This window comes from Callospermophilus lateralis, chromosome 5 (genome assembly GCF_048772815.1).
Source record: "Callospermophilus lateralis isolate mCalLat2 chromosome 5, mCalLat2.hap1, whole genome shotgun sequence".
Classification (NCBI taxonomy): domain Eukaryota; kingdom Metazoa; phylum Chordata; class Mammalia; order Rodentia; family Sciuridae; genus Callospermophilus; species Callospermophilus lateralis.
The window spans coordinates 1,970,872-1,987,796 of NC_135309.1; the positions used below are offsets into that span (position 1 = coordinate 1,970,872).

The 16,925-nt window shown below is 35.3% G+C and overlaps 1 pseudogene; it reads left to right on the forward strand.

The window, feature by feature from the left end:
* The first annotated feature begins 8,307 nt into the window (after positions 1 to 8,307).
* LOC143398874 (E3 ubiquitin-protein ligase RNF152-like) lies at positions 8,308 to 8,951 on the forward strand (annotated as a pseudogene).
* Positions 8,952 to 16,925: the final 7,974 nt, after the last annotated feature.

Here is a 16,925-nt window from a genome sequence, read left to right on the forward strand (position 1 = left end):
TGTCAACTTTGTTGTCTTGTAGAATGTTCATAATGCATGTGCTTTGCCATGTGATAGCATGAAATCCCATGATATTTACACTTCATTGTCTCTCTCAGAAATCCATCCTGATTACTCTACCCCCCTGATTACTCTACCCCCCAAATTTTATAATCTTCAAAAGTTCTTTCTAGACCCTTGACCATGTCTTGATTTCTTCCTATTAGTTTATATATTTGTTACCTGAGGTAACTTTTTCCACATGAAATTGAGGATGAAATGTGCTGGCAAGTGTTCTGCTCTTTGGAAATATATATATATATATATATATATATATATATATATATATATATATATATATATATATATTTTTTTTTTTTTTTTTCAAGCTAACCCTGAAAGATGCTGTACAATGGTGTTATTTTATTTCAGTTTACTTCTAAATGAAGCTAACTCATATTTACTTCTAGCAACATTTTGATAAAGGTTGGCCAATTTTCTCTTCTATCTGATTCATAAAATGGACCTTTTTTTCAAACAAGGAAATTAATAGGGTTGTATCACTTTTTTGCTCTGAAATTGACTGGGGTTTTCAGTGACTACCTTCTTGGTTAGTTATTTGGTTAGTTATTAGATACCTCAGGTCAAATGCCAAGGAAGATAGAGAGTAAAATAAGTAGAAGCTATCAATTGATTATACTTTTCTAACTGAAGTAAGATTTTTGAAGTTTCTATATGACTTGCATATCTCTCTGCTTCCATTTAAAATCAAAATTTAAAATTCATCTTCATTTTTTATGTATCACAAATAAACTTCTAAAAGTAAAATTTACACCCATTATTTTCTAATACTTTTCATGATTTCTCTATTTTCTTGATTATATAAATTTTTATAACTAATACTAACTTGAAAATCTGTGTCATTTTCTGGTTTACAAACACTGATTTTTGTCTTATTTAGTTATAGTTGGTCTCTAGTGACTAAGGGAAAGACCCCTTCCTGTCTGCTCCTCCCAGCCATGCACCATCCTCTCAGCTTCCCAGACCACCATGCAGTTGGTTGTAAATTCTTCCAGAAGCTGTCTTACTGTCTACTTTTCAGGAGCAAAAATAATAAAAAACTTTAAAAAATAGTTTAAAAAGCAAAATGTGGAGGGAGAAAGGAGCAACAATTTTTTTTTTCCTTTTTGGTAACTAGGCTTTTAAAAATTTTTTTTAACATTTATTTTTAATGTTGGTCAGCCACTGATACTTCATGAAAATAACAGTTTATTTGCTGAGTTCAGGTGACCAAGGAATAGATACACCCTCAGAACAAAACAAACACACACACACACACACACACACACACACACACACACAAACCCACAGGATCATCTTTAACATAACTTTTTATATGATGTCTCAAATCCTCATAACTTTGCACTGAAGCTTCTGTGTTCAGTTGAATTGTAACTGCTTTTTGTATTTGGATAGAGTGTGACTATTGAACTAGAAACCTTTTATTCTTGGCATCATGGTGGTTCCTGGTGAGGTTAAGTGTCTGAGAGGGTGAAGAAAAATTGGGAGGGGGGGTTCCTATCATAACATGATTTTCCCCCACAGTCTGCTCTCAGGTGCCAAACCTCAAGTTTTTATTACAATGGTATATTTTGATTATTCTTACTTCCCCTTTACCCATAAGTTTTAACAGCATTTTATCAAGTTGCACTTATTAAGAAAATTTTTTAAATAAAGTTATAATTTGCCTCACCAGTCTGCACTTATTGCTCATGGTTTCACTCACCTGCTATGCCTGTTTTTGGTGTTTGAAAAAGAGACATATTATTTTCAATATTTTATCCAGTTTTCTACATGTATGTACTTAAAAGAAAATCAGGTCTGAAAATATTCCATTTTGATTGAATGCTATAATCAAGAAAATAAAATTTAAACGTGCTAAATATATCTACAGAATTTCTCAAGTAGCTATGCTTAAAACAAAGAGAATGTCCTGAAAAGAAAAACCATAATCAGCTTCAAGAAAGCAAAAATAGAATCCAATAATTTATCATTAATGATGGCTTATAGATGATAAATACAGAATAACCTCAAGATTTAAAGGAAAAATTGTATTCAGCCTTGTATTCTAAACTGAAGCACACTGTCCATCAATGATAATTAAAAATAGATTTTCATAAATGATAAAATTCCAAAAAGCTATTTTATGTACCTCATTTCAAAGAGAGTTACTCAATATAGAAGAAAAATAAAACAAAGGGAGCAGAGCTTCTGGACAGAAACTGTTGCTTTAACTACAGAGCTCAAGACAGTTATGTTGATTCTGCAGTAGACCTTGAAAATAGTTTTGTTAGCCTACCTCAGTCCTACCTTTAAAATGATGGTTTAATAGTAATATTAGCTAGTGAGTAGTCAAGTGACTGAACATAGCAAAAGTTAGAAGATTCTAGCGATCTATTTTCCTCACCACAAAAAAAATTGAATATTAGAAAATACAGGAAAAACAAACTGATGAAAAATAAAGTAAAAGCCCACTAAACACAAATAATGGAAAGGCAAGTTCTGCATATGAAACACAGTAAAATTTTCACTTTTTTAACAATTAATGGAATAGAAGAAAGTAGTATTGATTGTTATTGATGGGAAGAACATCCCTCCATCAGCAGCATTTATGTTCTGATATTGGATGTCAGAAAGGCAATAAGTTAGACAAAGAAATCATTCTTGCTTCCGTTGTGTGTTTTGTGATAAAAAATATTTTAAAGTCAAGTTTGTAAAAATGCTTACTGGTTTTTAACCTTCATAAATTATCTGTTGACAAAGAATGCAACACATAATTATTTTAAAAGGATAAGAACTAACTGAGGAAGCATGAACACAGGGACTTGTAACTATTAAAAAATAGAGTGGGGTGTGGTGGTCTGTACAGATGCTGTTACTCGAAATAATAAAGTGTCTAAGGTAGAATAAGAAAGAAATCACAGAACACATATCATTATGATTTCATAAATAATAATCAAGTAAACACTAAAGCTTTTTAATATTTGATTCATTAGGCCTGAAGAGAAAGAAGTGGCCCCTAAACTAAATTGGTTTTTCTCCCTCTATCATTACAATTGAAAAAAAAAATAATGGGAATACCTAATACATTGTGAAGGGTCTTCTATGTATATGTTTCAAGATTATGGTCAATATCAGACAACTATTTGTAGGTATGGCTAAATTTAGTTGCCATTTAGAACTTTATATAGTTGCAGAAAGAGTGGAGGCTGCTGATTTGGGTGTAAATTTTGGAAACTTTTTGTTTTATATGGTACTGGGAATTGAACCCAGGTGCTTTATCACTCATATATATTCACAATTCTTTGATATTTTATTTTGAGAACTGGTCTCACTTAGTTATCAAAGCTGGCCTTGAAGTTGTGATACTTCTGCCTCAGCCTCTATGATTTTTGAGATTATAGGTATGTACCACCACATCAGGCCTGGACACTATCTTTTGATTTTTTTACATGCATCTAATAATCAAAACTATTTAAATATTCCTGCCTTTTTTGATATTAAATATTCAATTCTACCTTTCCAAATTGGTTTTCACCTTCACATTCTTTTTTTTTCAAAACGCCAGTCTTCATGTTGATTAGTTATACGTTTTTTGTTTGTTTGTTTTTACTATAACAAGATATACTCATTAGATTCTATTCTGAGTTAGCAAGTCAATTTTATATATGTTTTAGAAAAACAAATTGCCATAAACTGAATTGTCCTGGTCATGGTCTTAATAGAAGTACCTTCCTCTTAGTCATCATCAAAAGAAAGATAGGAGAAAATTTAGTAAAGTCAAAAGCTAAGATTCAACAGTTGGCCAGTTCCTGTTTCACCCAGATGATTTGTTTGTTTTTCTTTTAATTTTTTTCTTCTGATTGCTCTTATGGCCTTTCCTATGATTTTTAATAGTCAGCTCCATTTAAAAGCACTAGTTTAAGTGAAAAGTGGATACTAAGGGAAATGAATATCTGAAACAAATTAAGAGTACACAATATGTATCTCATGATTATATAAAAATTCCTTCCACCATTCTGGGATTGCAATTCATAGAGATTTAAATGATTTCATTTCTCACTATATTTCACTAATCAGCACATGCAGAAATAATTTCTCAACAAATTTATATTAATTAAGTAGCAATTTAGAGAAAACCAGATATATTTTACACCTATGAAATTAAAATAATATATGTGGCATTTTGCCAAAGAATACTTGGCATATTCAAAGAATAAAATAAAAAAAGTTTACCAGAATTGTTGCTTTCCTCTATGTGACAGGGCAGAGTTTATTGTCATGTTGTTTCAATAAGACATTGAAAGTTTCCTTATGAAAAACAGCTGTTATTTTTTAACATGGATTTTACTTTATTTTTTTAAAATTTTTTACCCATTTATCTTATACACTGAGAAGGTATTTGCTGGGGTCAAACACAGTGAGATACTGATCAATCAATTGTATTTTCAACTAATGTTGTAAAATGCATCTCTGACACATTTGCAATTGTTTTCATTTTATATAATAGAATCATGCACATTCAGCATGAGAAGAGGTTACTCATTAATTTTGGTATCAACACTGGGTTAGGTACATTGAAAAGATATTGAGAAAATTATGTCTATAATGATGGAATGTCCCAATTCTTTGCTTTCATCTTTCCTGTGGCTCTTCTGCTATTGATAATAGTATGTTAACTTTAATTTGCATTGTCCATACAGTTTCTTAAAACATGAGACACTTAGAATTGAGGAAATCACATATAGCATTTTTATTTCATAAACTGATATAAGACTCAATGAAAGATTTCAGCATTATTAATGTACATTTTATCGAAATTCCATTAAATCACAATGTGACATACAGTATTAAAATTTTATGTTGCTACAGCTTTTTTTTTTAACAATGAATGATAGGCACCTTAATCAAGTATGTAGTTCCAATTATTCATTTACTAAACTTCATTCATTCATAATATAATAGTTGAAAAAAATCACACATCAGAGTGTCTGTTTTTGAAAAAATTGTTTGGTGAATTACTAACAATGCAGCAGGCAATTTTTATTTATTATTGGTTCATTATATGCTTATCTTACCCACATAGTAATATTGTTATAGTATTCAATAAGTGGTAGCTAAAAACATGAAATGCCACACATCATATTGTACAGATTATATAAATGCTCTAATTATTTCTTCATCGTTTCACAAATATTTATCAAGAATTTACTATATCCTAATTAGAACTAAGTTCATCCTAATTATTTTAAATATTTCAAAACAACTGCAAAACCTCATTTGAAAAGGGAAATATAGATTTCAGAAGTAACTACTGTTTCTCTAGTGAATAATGTGCATAGAAATCTGCTAAGGTCTTGGGGTATGCAAGTATATTTGAGAAGTATCAGAAAGTGTATATGAAAAAACAGTACTATTTATCATGTTATATAATTGAAGTGAAATATCATACCAAAAGGTTAAAAAAATAACTTTTGGAAAAAAAGCAAAAATGTGCACCCTTTTGAAATAAGGTAATAATAATTTGTATCTTTGAAATAAGGTAATAATAATTTTTACTAAAATTAGTTGTTTCTGGGTCTCACTTCACTGTTTATTTTAATTATCTATCCATTTTGTTAAGTACCCCTATTAGGTATTAAACTATATAAGGTACATTTACTTTGGTCTGAGGTGTTATTGGAAAATATTGGCATTCAGTGAATAATGCCACCAATTTTCTGTTCTGCAATATTAAAGAACTATTTCAGATTTATTGCAACAAATAGTTTTGTTTAGAGGTATCATTAGTTTTTCAATGTAGAAATTACTAAGATAAATTTGGGTAAAGGTTTAAGTTTTCTTTAAAAGTATTATCACTTTATTCACATTTCACATTCACCAGGGGGTCTTCTGCTGTGATGAATAAAGTTTTATTTTTTATTAAAGTTTTGCCACATTATTCACATTTGTAGGGCTATCGTCCAGTGTGAGTTCTGCTGTAGTGAATAAGGTATTATTTTTTACTGAAAGCTTTGCCACATTCTTTTCATTTGTAGGGTTTCTCCCCTGTGTGAGTTTCTGCTGTGGCAAATAGGTGTGATTTTCAACTAAAAGCTTTGCCACATTCTTTATATTTGTAGGGTTTCTCTCCAGTGTGAGTTCTTCTGTGGTGAATAAGCCCTACTTTTCAACTGAAAGCTTTGCTACATTCTTTACCTTTGTAGGGCTTCTCTCCAGTATGAGTTCTGCTGTGGTGAATAAGCCCTACTTTTCAACTGAAAACTTTGCCACATTCTTTACATTTGTAGGTCTTCTCTCCAGTGTGAGTTCTCCTGTGGCAAATAAGGTGTGATTTTTGACCAAAAGCTTTGCCACATTCATTATATTTGTACGGTTTCTCTCCAGTGTGAGTTCTTCTGTGGTGAATAAGGTCTGTTTTTTGACTGAAAGCTTTGCACATTCTTTACATTTGTAGGGCCTTTCTACAGTGTGAATTCTTCTTGGGTAACTAAGGTTTACTTTTTTTTTCTAAAAACATTACCATATTCTTCACTTTTGTAGGGCTTCTCTTCAGTGTGAATTCTGCTTTGCTTAATAAAGTTGGATTTTTCTTTATAAACTATCACATTCTGCCCATTGGTATGGCATCTCACTAGTGTGGGTTCTTCTTTGGTAAATAAGACCTTTTTTTTACTGAATACTTTGCCACATTGTTTATGTTTTAGGGCTTCTCTTCAGTATGAATTCTCTTGTGTTGAACAAGGCCTGAAATTCTATATGATTTTTGGTTCACTCTCACTTGTAGTTCTCCAAATTTCTTTTGTTGTAAATAGTCAAAATCACAACTTCTATATTTTCCACATATCACTTTGTGAAATATATGTTTTATACTCTTTTCTGGTGAATATTCTTGGGTATCATGAGAATTCATGGCTGGTATAAATAAAAATTAAAAAACAATACCTAATAGACTTGGATAAATATATTTTGTATACATAACATGAAATTAAAGTAAAATAAGTACATCAGGAGTGTAGCAGATTAGTATGTTTATAGTCATCATAAATCCAAAAATATATCATTTGAATAAAAATGGACAGACACAATTACCTTGAGAATATTTTCCAAATTCTTGTAGAAATCACAGTATCCAAGAGGAATACATCATTAAGAAGAGTAATATAATAAAAAGAAGCAAAGCATGTTACTTTTGCATTCTACAGCCTTGTGTTCTCCATAAGATAGCATTGTGTATTTAGAAATATCTACCAGCTTCCCTCACTCTCTGTAGAATAAGAGAAAGGTGAAACTTATACAAACATTTGTGGCTTTTTCAAAGAGTGTCCAAAAACTGGTTTGTGTCTACCATGACATAGAGACATGAAAATAACTAGTAGATTTTGAGTGATAATACCACAAATATTCAACAAGGGTAAAGAGGTTATGGACTATTAAAAAGAAATATGAACAAAAAATTTACTAAGAAATACACACATATATGTCTGTAAAATTTTTCATAAAAACATTTTATAAGACTATAAAACCTTGCATAACCTTTTGCCATAATACTTGGATAAAGTCAACAAAATAAAATAAAAATATGGAGACTTTGACTATAATATCAATCCTACACAAAACACAGTACCTGGTGAGCAAAATTTTACTCACTAAATTTCTGACTTCCACATGTGACTCAAATGCTCCAGTAACTTAATCTCTGCCTGCCATATTTTATTTAATGCAAAGTCCTGCATATATTTCTTATAACATTTTATGAGACAAAATGTTTTCAAAACTAAATAATAATAGTATATATGTACAATATTTTTACTCATTTGATCATTGATTGGCACATACATAGAGTCTCTGGCTTTAATACTGAGAACAATGTTTTCAATAAACACAAAAGCAGAGGTATCTGTTAAATTTTCTGATTTAATTGTTCATGGATACTTATTTAGTACTGACATTTCTGGATCTTTAAGTCATCCAACTTTTAATTTTTCATGTGTGGTGCTTGAGATTAACTCACAAAATTCTATATCACTGAACTACAATACAAGTCTTTTTAAAATTGTTAGTCATGACAAAAAGCTCGACCCAGAGATGCTGCCGCGGCCTGTGTAGTCAGCAACCGAGAGTGCAGTGGAGAAAGAAATGAACACGCCCATGAAAGCTAGATGCCTGTGAGCTTCCTTGGCTGCACTGGAAAGGCAGAGTAGAGGCCTCTGAGTAACAGCTCCTTGCCCTTGGTCTTGGCGCTGCCCCTGCTGCTCACGGTCCACCATGGAGAAACTTTCCCAGGATTCTTTGCTGGAATGTCAGATCTGCTTCAACTACTACAGCCCCCAGCGGAGGCCCAAGCTGCTGGACTACAAACACACCTGCTGTTCGGTGTGCCTCCAGCAGATGAGGACGAGCCAGAAGGGCATGAGGTGCCCCTTATGCCGTGGCATCACCAAGGTGCCCCCTGGCTTCTCTGTGTCGCAGCTGCCTTATGACCCCAAGGTCCTGGCCGTCATCGACATTCCGCACACCTCCAAGCACACCCAAATCTTCATCAAACTTCCTAGCAATGGGTGCCACATGCTGCCCTTGCCCATGTCCAAGGAGCAGCACACTGCTGCCTGGAGACATGGGCTGCCGCCTGCTCCCGGACCAGCAGAAGTCCGTCATGGTGGTGACCATCCCTGCGGAACAGCAGCCGCTGCAAGGCGTGGCTCTGCAGGAGGCAGGGGCCGAGGAGCTGGACAGGCCGGGCGTGGTGAAAAGCTCCACCTGGTCGGGCATGTGCACTGTCATATTGGTGGCCTGTGTCTTGATCATCCTTCTGGGCATCATGCTCCACAATATGTCTTGCATTTCTAAGCGCTTCACTGTGATATCCTGTGGCTGAGGCGGGGTGCAGGGAAGGCTCTTGTGGGTGCCAACTTAGGGGTTGAGTAGGTGTTGGTGACGGGATCCCAGCGAGATGAGGGAGGGCGACACTGACCATTTGGTTCTGAGCGCTGGCCTCTGGGTTGCCACTTGATTCACCTGAAGACAGATGCCAAGGGAGGAAGGTGAGGTCTCTTCAAGGTGCAGGTGAATTGTTCTGAGTGTGGATGGCAAGGGCTTTGAAGATGATTGCATGCATCCTCGTAATCATGTACTAAATGGGCTGTGATTTATGAGTTTTCAACATCATGTTATGAGATAGACATACTCTACTTAGACCTTAAACCATACTTGTGCATACCATGTGATCTCTAAATGCGGTAGATGAAAATAAAGATGCTATGTATACAAGTAGAATTAAACCTTGAATCCATGTAAAAAATTCAGTGTAGACATACACTGCAGGCTTCTTTTTTTTTTTTTCTTAAATGGAACCCAGGCTTCATTTAATTGCTAAGATATATATATATATATATATATATATATATATATATATATATATATATATATATATATATACACACACACACACATTTTGAATGGAACCCCAAATCAAAATAAGTGAAATGGACAGTTGTTTTTTTGGAGAAAATATTTGAACAAGTATCTCCAGTGTGTTGTGTTTTGTCATGTACCTTCACTTTTCTTCACTTGTGATTAGAGCTTGGTACATGTTTATTAAGCTGAAAGCCCGACAGGGAAGCAATAAACCAAGAAATAATGAGAAATGCCTAATCCCGCAGGAATCTTGTATGACAATTTTTCCCAAGCCATCTCACAAAATAAGAATTTAAAATGTAAATATTGTGTATTTGTGTGTATATGTGTGTGTGTAATTTTTTTTGCCTCAGGTTTTTGAGTCTTTTCAGAAGAACACCAGTATTAAGACCTCGTGGGCATGAAGAACTCAAGTATCTGAAACGGTAGGCACCTTGATCCTCCCAATGAGACGTCTCCTACACGACACCCCAATACTCACCCCTCTGCTCTGTGTTTAAGTCCTGTAGTTTTTAAGGCACAAATGGAGAGTAACAAAAGTTTGACTTTTCTTCTAGTTCTGGAGTATTTTAAAAGCCACACTTGTTGTTTGCAATGGCAAAACTGATGGGCATTTCAAAAGGCAGTCCACAATTATTTTTTTTGAAAGATGCTGTTCCATCAGCATTAGACCCTTTTGAATTCCAGTTTCCTCTTGGTGTAAGCAAGAAAATCTTCTGTATTTCAAAATATGTTTTTATTGAGAGAAATGGCAAGGTAGACATACAATTCACATTCCTAATGTAAGTGTTATTAAATGTGTAGTGGTTTATAAATGTTCATAAAGAAAGAACTGCTGAATTAAAAAACAAATTGTTCGAGTCATGCTGTGTCTAAATTTCTGTGACTTCTGTCAAACTTGAAGTACTTTTGCATGGCCTCCCAATTAGCAAATATTACAAGGAAGCAGCACTGTTCTTGTCTATTTGTATTTGTTTAAAAGTTTTTATACTTTTTTTCCCCAAAATGGACTATATAATATACTGTTGACTCCTTTAATGAACAAATAAAAAATAGTACAGCAAATATAAACAAAGAGAAGCATGGCTTAATCCAATTGACAAAAAAAGAAAAAAAATTAAGAACTGAACATTAGGATACTGACAGTTATGAATTACTCAAAGAACACTAAATAAATATTTAAATACAGTTTAGAGAGTAAAATTCAGATAAAAAATACTAATATAAATAGGCACAAATTGTGTATGTGAATAATTCTTTAAGAAAAAATGACAGGGGCATTCCTAGTGTACAAAGCTGAAATTCTACCACTATAGGAGAGGCTTATCAAGCAGGACCAAGTTTAAGACAAAACTAAGAAACCTGTGAAACACTGTAAAAATTAAAACCCTATAGAATATAAAAGGGGAAGTGGGAGATATATATATATATATATATATATATATATATATATATATATATAAATATATAAATATATAAAATTGTGAAAATAATCCAAGCATGCCACAATAAAAAGCAATGATCCAGAAATTAAATCATTAATAAAAACATAAAAGTAAGAAATACAAAAAACAACTTACAAAGTAGAAATATAATGAGTTATTCACTTCAAAATATTCATGATTATTAATGCATTATTGCAAAACACAAAACAAAAAAATTACTAACAGAATTGAATCTAAAAAAGTAAACTTGCAACTCAGTTCCAGCAGAGAGCATTGAAAGAAAGCAACCATGATGTGCTCCTAGAGGCCCTATTTGTTTAAAGATGGATAATGCCCCTGTATTTACATCTCATCCTTTTGCACAATTTTTAATCAATGAGATATAGTTTTAAATCATGAAATTTCTCATAATCCTTTTGAACAAGCTTTTGATGAGTGAGCAAATTGTATCCGCATACTTTCCTTTTAAAACAGAAACAAACTAACAAAGATCTAGCCTCCCTCATATTATTATGCATTAAATATTGTTTTATTTAAAGTTAATGTGTTCAATATACAACCTAAAGTTAATACTTAAAATTGGTCATCTGCATTGAATAGACATTTCATTCTCAAACAGCCACTACCAAAAAAAAATATGTAATATATAAGATTCCACCTGACCAGCATGACAAGATCCTATGCCTTAGATCACATGGAGAAAAGCATGGACTGCTACACTTATGCCAACGTGTCCTGTTTGGACTCTAGCTTGATGCATGAAATACAGCAATTATAAATGTACATCAGGACCTTGACAGGCTGATTCATTTAACCCTGGAAGAGAAGAGTCCCTCCAAACAAGAGAATAATCATTCTCCTTAAAATATGAGATATATTAAAAGAAGAACCCAAGATACTATAATTCCAGTTACTTGGGGAGATATAAAACCATTAACCATCTCAGATAAAAAGCTGTTGGCTCAAATAGGTTGGAATGTACTCTTATTAACTTAGTTCCAGCTTTGATTGATAAACTCACAAAACTCTGTAAATGCTGTGTTCTTAATAACAATGTTGTTCTGTTTTTGTACATCAGCTGTGGGAAATTCAGTGCTGCCAGATCCTGGACTTCTACAACCCATTACAATATCTTAACTCACTTGGATGAAATTGTTATATACCTGCAAAAAATGTCTCATGGTATTCATTGTTGTGTTAGCAGAATAACTGTGTCCTTACCATTCACATAGTATTTAATAGGTCACCATCATGCACAATTTATTCATGAAAGGTCTATTCTTGATAAAAACTGTGATAATTCAGTGAACCTCTCTAAGGCAGAATTTGATGCTTTGACATTCTCCTTACTGGGTTTCCCTGGACTATCTCTACAGACTTACAAAACTACTATGAAACTCACCTATGCTATCATAAAAGGTATTAGTCATGCATCCCTGGCCATTTATATGCTTAATGAAGAACAAAAACAACATTGTGAAGCCATACTTGACATTCATGCTGCAATTGATTGTCTGGTATTGTTATATCATAATGAATATTAAAAGTTTAATAACATGTATTCGTTCAATTTAAGTGATAATAGTAATTTTATTTCAAAAGAGTTAGATTACCTTAAAGATATCATTAGTAAGGTCCAAGAAGATGATGGATTGGCTAATTTTATGTTTACTCAGTTTCATTGGGGTCAAAAAAAATTCATAGGTGGATGTTTACTGATGTTGGCACTTGCTCTTTTCTATGCCTGCCCTAATTTTTGCCCCCACCAACATTAAGGAGATAAGTAATATTAAGTATTCAAAAGGTTGTAAAAATGAGGTGGGGCTGTAGGTATTCTGACCTTGGAAATGGACAGGAAAGTGTGGGGGTGATGGTAACTGCACCCTGAGTCCCACAATTGTAATGCTCAGTAGTTTCTCCCTGAAGCTATTAAGACAACTATACAGGCACACTATCTAGTTTCTGTGGTAATGTCCTTAGCGAGAAGGGACTCTAGGTTGTATTAACTGTACCTTATCTTGGTTAGCTAGCACTTGTGGTTAAAATAATACTGGGTTAGAATGTAGTCATGGTCACAGAAACTATTTAATTTGGGAGTATACTATGTGCAGCCATGAAGAGGAGTGGCCAGTTTTTTTTTTCCTTTTCTTATCTTTTCTTTTCACTGTGTGTGTGTGTCTTTCTTCTGTTTCCTTCTTTACAGGTTTTCTTACAATAAGATTTGTAACAGATCATGCTGGCACTCACAACATAAGGTAAGTTTTGGTGGTTAATCTGAATAAAGTGGGACATCACTAAACAAGAAAACAGAGGACTACAAAGAATTTGAAAAATGTGATAAATGTTGGGCAGTATGTGTTCAATGATTACAATAAATAGAAATAAACCTAAGCCTCTGAAATTTTTTTTCTGCTGAGTAACTACTCTGCCAACATTTTTTAGTTTGGTTCTCTCCTTGACATTTGAATATCTCAACTGTATCCCCTACTATGTGTAGGCTACAATAGTTCACATCACTAAATTATGCTAGGTACTATTTATCTAAAGTGAAAGATGTATAACACACCAAGAAACTGAGCGATTAAAGAGTAAAATAATATATATTAAAGAGTAAGATATCTGTACTAAAATGCCCTTTTTGTTTGAAACACAAATTTGAAACTCATTCTTATAGAGAAGTTCCCAGAAGATACAACAGAAGTAAATTAAATAATAATTATTAATTAAAAATTTTAAAGGGAAGTTAAACTTACCAAGGAAGGCAAAGTTCCTATGGTTCTCTAACATCACATCTCTGTCGCAACCCCTTGCCCGCAAGGAAGACGCAACTCAGGAATCTTCTTTCAGCAGTTTATTCAGGCCTTGATTAAAGTATCTTTTAGTGACCCCCCTCTCTCTCCCGAGCGCCCAAGCACAGCCTAATAAAGCCTCCCACGTGCCAATCTTAAGCCGCCACGTGGATCTTTCTTATAGGGTGGCAAGGGATAGCATGCCAACTCTCCACAAAAGAATTTGTTTACCACAGGCCACAGTGGAAGCTGGCGCCATCTTCTAATGGCGGCCACAATCTACAACAATGGCTTACCACAGTTCCCCCTTCTAATTTATAAAACAATGCAGGCGAAAGTAGAGGTCCTATCCCACTGTGTAGAAGCGGCTGCAATGTATGGTTCAGTCCTAAGGAGGCGCCACTTCCCTGATTTTTTCTTAATGACAAATATGGGAGTATTCCATGGAGAAGTAGAAGGTTGGATGTGACCCAAATCAAGTTGTTCTTTGACTAGATCATGGGCTGCTGCCAGTTTAGCCGAGGGAAGAGGCCACTGAGGCACCCAAACAGGCTCCTCGGTGAGCCATGTTATGGGTATTTGAGCCCCAGTGGCCCCTAGGAAAAACCCAGACGAAACCTGTTAAGCTTTTGATGACCTTGCACAGGATGCTTACGCCCCTGTAGGTGCCTATTATGGTCCCCAAAAATCTTTCCAGCGACATCCACCATCCTTGCTACAAAATCTGAAAAGGGTTCTGTGGGGCCCTGCAGAATCTTAGTCAAGTTACCAGACACCTCTCCTCTATTTGGAAGTGACTTCCATGCCCGAATGCAAATGTTGTTAATTTGATCATATGCCTCAGGAGGGAATCCTGTCTGTTGATTAGCAAATCTGCCTTGTCCCAAAAGCATATCCTTGTCCCAATGGGGGTGTCCCGCCGCATAGTTTTGGGCGGCCTGCTCTACAGCGCCCTCTAGCACAAAGGCTCTCCAGTCCAAATATTTGCCTGGAGAAACACAAGCCCGAACAAGGCTAGCCCGATCAGAGGGAGTCATACAGTATCTAGACAGACTCTCCACCTGAGTTAATGTGAAGGCGGCATCCACCCCATAAGTGCGCACAGACTCTGCCAGGGTCTTCACAATTTTGAAATCTAAGGGCTCATGGAATCTTCCCCTATTATCATCCTGGAAAACTGGATAAGCAAGACCCATCTCAGCGTTAACAGCCCTCCATGTTTGGGCATGGAAAGCTCTCCTCGAAACACCCCCACCGTAAGGCGGCGGGTCCAGAGGATCATTTTTTTTGAGCTACTGTTTATTTTTGTTTCCTTCTCCCATAGTTAGACTCCCTAGCTGCCGAGACAGTCTCCCGAGCTCCTCCTCCTCATCCTCCTCCTCTTCTGACCCACTTTTGTATGGGAGTGTGCGCAGTGTACTGAGATCTGGATACAAGCGTTTCCTCCCCCGTTTCTCGCTCTGCACATTCCCTTCCTCCTGAAATATCTCACTCCGTGCCAGAGACAATCGCCTCCTCCCCTGTTTCTCGCTCCGCACACTGCCATCCTCCTGAAATACGTCACTGCCTGCCATTTCTGATCTTTCTTCATGTAATTGCTCTAAAACTTCTTGTCCTTTAGTAAGTGTTTCCTGACATCTGCCATCTGCGAGGCAACTATGGATCATCCTCCAAAGGGGTATCACCCCACCCTCTAATATGCCCTGCTCAGAAGCAAAGTCAAGATCTGTGCCTAACTTATCCCAGCTAGGTATAGTAAGGCTGCCCGAGAACGCAAACCACGGTGCAGCAATATCTGTCTTCTATAAAAATCTCTGTAAAGTACTACGTTTCACTTCTAGGCCCTTGGAACGTAACAGGTCATCTAGGGCCAGGAGAAGCGGACTTGAAGATACGGCACCCATGACACAACAAAAGACACACAAAAAACAAAAGTGAAAGTAAGAGCGAAAGTACACAGTGCAGCTGCAATAAGATGTAATGCTCTCTCTGACTTTACAGAGGAGCTGCCGCTTTGATAGCGGGTCCCAATTACCTGGGACTAATCTCCGCTTTGATAGCGGGTCCCACTTATCTGGGACTAATCTCCGCTTTGACCGCGGGTCCCACTTACCTGGGACTAACCGGTGCACCACCCCTGACTGCTGAAAGTTCTGGTTCCCGGGTTTCGGCACCACTTGTCGCGACCCCTTGCCCGCAAGGAAGACGCAACTCAGGAATCTTCTTTCAGCAGTTTATTCAGGCCTTGATTAAAGTATCTTTTAGTGACCCCCCTCTCTCTCCCGAGCGCCCAAGCACAGCCTAATAAAGCCTCCCACGTACCAATCTTAAGCCGCCACGTGGATCTTTCTTATAGGGTGGCAAGGGATAGCGTGCCAACTCTCCACAAAAGAATTTGTTTACCACAGGCCACAGTGGAAGCTGGCGCCATCTTCTAATGGCGGCCACAATCTACAACAATGGCTTACCACACATCTCTATATAAGATTTCTGAGCAGGCTGAAGGCATTCCCACTCCTCTTCAATAAAATCAATGGCTATATCCCTGAATGTTAAGAGTATCTGAAATAAGAATAGGTAAATCAATAACATATTCACCACATAAATGTTTGCACAGTCTGTAAGGTAATTGAAATTGAAATGAGAGTTATTAGACTATTATGTAGGTGGTATTTTGGAACACAATGATACTATTATCTACTTCTTCAGAAAAAGTGATTTAAGTTTAGAAAAGGATATATACTCCACATTTATGAAACACAATATAAAACTCAGGCATTACCAAAAAACATATATTTTGTAATTTTTTATATCATAATCTAATTTATACATAGTGTTCAGATGAGAAAATTATGGTAATTAAGAAAGAGAATCCTCAAATTTTAATTGTACAACCACTAATCAGAGATTTACTAAAGAGTAGAATCTTAATTATTATTTCTTTGATGGAGCTGGCTGTTCTGAACATGTAGTGAAATATATATATATAGTATTGAACAACTTAGTGAGGGAATTAACAAGACTAAGCAAGACTCTGTCTCTAAATTAAAAAAAAAAAAAACTGAGGATATGGCCTCATGGTTAAGCACCCTGGGTTCAATCTTCAGTACAAATTTGAAAAAGCAGATACAATTAAAAAAGCACTAGCAAATTTGAAAATTCAACAAATAAAAATTATGTTAATTGTATTGTATATAACTGTAAATATATGCATATATAATGATTTCTCACTTCA